This window comes from Tiliqua scincoides, chromosome 2, assembly GCF_035046505.1.
Source record: "Tiliqua scincoides isolate rTilSci1 chromosome 2, rTilSci1.hap2, whole genome shotgun sequence".
NCBI classification, from domain to species: Eukaryota; Metazoa; Chordata; class Lepidosauria; order Squamata; family Scincidae; genus Tiliqua; species Tiliqua scincoides.
In genome coordinates this window covers 4,036,120-4,041,038 of record NC_089822.1, presented here as the reverse complement: position 1 = coordinate 4,041,038, position 4,919 = coordinate 4,036,120, and the positions used below count along the sequence as shown (strand labels likewise).

The following is a 4,919-nucleotide window of genomic DNA, read 5'->3' as shown; positions in this document are numbered from 1 at the left end:
TAGAGGGGTCTTAAAGACTTTTCTATTTTGCCTTGCTTTTAATATGGGATTTTTGGCTATGGCTGCTTTTTATTGTACAGTAGTAATTGTGCTGATTTCTTTATTGCTTTTATTGCTTTAAAAATATATATTTATGTAAGTCGCCTTGAGCTCCGGTAAGGATGGAAAGTCAGGAGATAAATGGTTCAAGTAAATAAATAAGTGATCACCACCACCATGCTGATCACAAAGTAGGTGGCAGAGAAAAGGGGGAATGGAGGCAGTTATGTGAACCTAGCCCTCCTCAAGCTCCCAGTTTCAAACATTAAATGTTCAGAGAAAAACTTCTGTATTTATGTTGGAGAAAACCTCAAGCATCTGTCTCCTGCTAGAAGTATTTTCTCTGCCTGCCAATACATCTCGTTCCCACAACATTCCACAGTAAAAATGGTGGCTCCCACAGAACCTTCCTTTTCTCATCCAGTGCCCCCTGTAACCCTGTGTCATTACTTGCACATAATTTCCTTTAATGCATTGTATAACCAGGGGTAGCCAGGGGTGCAGTTCTTTTATTTTCCAAAACTTTTTTAGGAAGCAAGGATTCTTGGCCTGACGACTTGCATGTGAAGTCCCCAGAATGCCATCCCAGAGGACCTCTCTGCCGCCGGCAGAGATCTGGGAACCAGCCTCGAGATCTGGGGGGCCTTGCCCCTTAAAGGCACTTCAGTTATGTTTGGCGTGGTTCATTCTCCAGAAGGCTTTTCACGCTTTTAGCCTTCAGCCTTTTATTGAGTGCGGAAACAAAGTTTATAAATAGCCTTCTCTTGCTCTCTCTGTTACAAAAAGATGTCATTTAGATCTAGTTTTACTAGAGTTTATAAACATGGTATATTCCGTTTTTATCACCTCAGTCTTTTTATTGGCTGAGGAAGACAGCTGTCTGTCAGCTACCCCAGTTTTAATCACACTGTTTTATGGAAGGCTGTGTTCTGAGACCTTAGGTGTATAAATAAATGTGGATCGGGCAAATGGGCAAGCTCCTCTGTGTCTTGATGCTCAGTTCCAGTAGTGTAGCTAGAGGGGATGCAAAGTCTGGCAGGGAGCCTCCCCAAAGTGCGCAAGTGGCCCCCTCCCCTTTGGAGTCATACTGGGCAGGGGAGCAAAATGGAATGCAGGGAGTCAGGCAGGTGAATGGCTCCGTTTTGGTTCCCCTATCCAGAATGGCTCCGAAGGGGGGGCACTTGCATGCTGCAGGGAGGCTCCCTGTAAAACCTAGTGCTTTGCACCCCCTCTGGCTATGCTACTGCTCAGTGCAATGGCCATGGCACAGCTTCAGCTTTGGCAGCCAGAAGTTGCTTGTCCCAAATTTTATGGAAAGCCTGACGGCCACAAGTTTTTGGGGTGTAGTTGCTAAGGGGCTGAACTGCCCATCAGAAAGCCCCTGAATTCTTGAAACAACTTACATCAGAGTATCTGGGTAATAATACTGCCCCTCCTTGCAGAGAGTTACTGGCAGGCATGCAGTACAAGGATACCCACAGAACACCGTGAAGATTCTAAAGTGCTGCATAAATGCAAAGAATTGCTTTTAAATGATGACCTTTATAATTTTACTGAACTGGGAATGTGAGTTATTCCTTACTTACAGGCACAGGTGCAAATCAAAATGATAGTAATTAGCTAACCCCATATGTTCCAGATCTTGACATGCTGCTCTTCAACACTGACTCCCAAAAAGTAGCTACCTTTTCTACTGAGTCTGGAGCATTAACTGACGAGATATACTTTAGGATCTTGTTCTTGTGGCCATCGTACTTTTTCTTTAAATGCAACAGCAGGTCTAGAAATTTTAAACAAGCTTCGGAGTGCGGTGGGCAATACAAAATTACGTGGGCTAGTGCTTCAACTTCTCTTAGCTCACACGCACAACGTCTTTCGTTATAAGGGATTCCGATCCCGTTATATATCTCTTCCGATCGTTACAGCCAAAGGCATAACATTGCATCTTGCCAAAGAGAAAGCCCTTCGTTTCTGCAGAGATTCAAGGAGATATAGGTACCTTGCAGGCTGACTGGCCATAAATGAGATCTGGTTATTCAATGGCGAACAAGTCTTGTTCGCTGCACTTAGCATGCTCTGCCACTGAATATCTAGTAGCCTTCTCCTGATAACCCGGTAGGCTTCCATCTGGGGTAAGGATCCCAGGGAATCAAATTCAATAACCCATCATTCTGATTTTTTTTTTTTTCAAGGTTAGAGGAGCCCACTATTGGGGACCTGTCTTCCAAGAGACAGTGAAGTAAACTGTTCTGTTCCCCATTATAACAGACTCTAAACCAGAACTTAAAGGTTCTCAGTCATGCCCAGGTCTCAATCTGGAGTTGGCCTGTCTCGAGACACAGAGCGGCATATGGTACACACCTTGGGAGACCTGAAATTTTTCTCAGGAATGTTGCTTGCAACTGTTCAACCGAGTGGTCCCAGGCACTTATCCATATGGGAACTCCATATAGAACTTGGGAAATGATTTTGGCTTTGAACACTTGGAGCGCTGCAGGTACGCAAGAGTTGCCTTTATTATAAAAAAAAGTGGATAATGGCCTGAAGTTGTTTTTTTTTGCCGTGAGTCATCTTTCGATGGCTGACCCAAGAATGGTTATATGAAAAGTGTATACCCAGATATTTAAAATGTTCAATAGTATATTCAATACATGTTCAATAGTATTCAATACATTCAATATTATATTCAATGTATGTTCAATACAAAATTACGTGGGCTAGTGATTCAACTTCTCTTAGCTCACACGCACATGTCATTGAATTTCCACTTAAAAAGCTTTCAAGTTTTGGCAAATACCAGAATTTTTGATTTATCATAATTTTGATGAAATGTGAGTTATTGTGTTTCTTTTTTTCCAATGTAAGATTGATCACTCCCGCAGTTAACCACATATTTGATATTACAGTTATTTACTGTGTTTCTTGCTATACTAAATGAAACAAAGGCATCCTTCTGATAAGTCCCCACTACCATGGGAAATATCACTTTAAAGGACAACGTCAAAGCGGAACTAAAATAGATAGATAGATAGATAGATAGATAGATAGATAGATAGATAGATAGATAGATAGATAGATAGATTTTACCACCTTAACCTACAGTGTGTGTTTCTTTTAAAACAGAAATATGTAATTTGAGCTCCAAATCCCCTCTCTGATTTTTTTCCTTCTCTGATGCATCAATGGAAGGGGCAGAACCTCTGAGCATGAGCAGAGTGTCATTTATCACCACCAAGTCGGTGGTGCATGTGAATATGGTATATTGCTCTTCTACATATCTGGGCCAAAAGTGTGGCACTGGGAGATGCCAAACTACTTATTAGGTAAGCATCAAAATGCTATTGATTTGGGACCTTCTGAATAGCAAGAAAGAGGAGGAGATGGTGATGAAGAAGGAGAAGCCAAAAATTGTTGTCGTTGTTGCTATAGTCGTCACCATTGGTGGTGTTGTTGTTGTTGTTGTTGTAGGCAGCAACTGTTACCCTGCACATGCCCGATCTCGTCTGATCTCGTAAGCTAAGCAGGGTCAGGCCTGGTTAGTACTTGGATGGGAGACCGCCTGGGAATACCGGGTGCTGTAGGCTTAGACCATGATCTTTCGAGACTGAAGGTTGCCAACTGTTGTTGTTGTTTATTGACAGCATTTCAAACATTAGCCCCATATGGGATAGCAGAAGCAGGGCAGCAGTGCATGGGAGAGGGGGGTCAGGCGTAGACCTCCTTGCCTTCGTGTCAGGCCAAAGTATTGTCTGATTCAGGCCAGGCAGGCTTCAGCTATGTGGAGGATTATTATAGAAGATACTTAACTGTCTTTCCAATTCATTCCCAGTCTTTCTGCTTTTGTCAGTCTCTCTCTCTCCCTTACAGACACACACACACAAACACACACACACATATAATGGGCAGAAGGCAAAAAGCCATTTTCTGCCATAAGATGAACTACAATATTAAAGAAACTGAAAACTACATTTTGAAAATTGTTTCCTTCCCAGCCTCCTCCTGCCTATGGAGAATCAATACACCAGAAGAGCATCGCCTTAAACATTAATATTAGAGAACAAAATTCATTCCTGATGGATTGACGGGCACATTTTCTTAAGGCCAAGCTGTAATGAACACAGCAACTTTCTCTTCCTCCCCTTCCTCCCTCCTCTTCTGTCTCACTCCTTTTCCCCCCTTGTGAATAATTGGATCCTGCTCGCCTGTACACAGAACCATCTATTATTAGGCAGTGAGACGCTGCACAAGGCCTGGTGCCCTCAACCCCGTAATGGCAAGGGGAAAATCAGCAGATGAGAAATGCTGCTTTTTTGCTCTAAGGCCCTGGTTCCCGAGTCAATCAAGAGGAAGGTTGGAGGATGTGATGCCGGCTAATAATTCCTCCGGGAGTGTCTCTGCCCTAACTCCAAAGACCCCTAACAGGCCAGGCTTAAAAGCAAATCTGTGTACCCTGGTAATTCTGACACAAAGGTTTACATCATGTTGCACTCCGGTTTCCTCTCCAAATCCACAACCACCAGCCGGGCAGAGTTTACAGGTAATTCTGGCTGCATTGTGGGCTCGTTGAGAAGGGATAATTATTCTCTGGGTCACCTCTACACACTCGTTTGGCTTGGAATGTCAACTAGTAAGAGTAATGGGCAATCTGGATTTTCTTGGGGAACGCGCATGGCCACCATACCATTTGCTTAGTACCCAATCTAAAGGAGATGCTGGGCTTGTCAAAGAAGCACACACAAGTGTTCAGCACCACCTCTCAGTTGGGTGCAAGTTCCGTCACAACATAGAGCCACAGTAGGGATTCTTGGCATGCTAACACTTCACATAGAGGCATTGCTAGGGCCTCTGGTGCACAGGGGCACATACATTCTTGGCATGCC

General features: G+C 43.5%; 1 pseudogene; it reads left to right on the top strand.

Moving 5' to 3' along the window:
• Window positions 1-3,503: 3,503 nt before the first annotated feature.
• LOC136643317 (5S ribosomal RNA) lies at window positions 3,504-3,623 on the top strand (annotated as a pseudogene).
• Window positions 3,624-4,919: the final 1,296 nt, after the last annotated feature.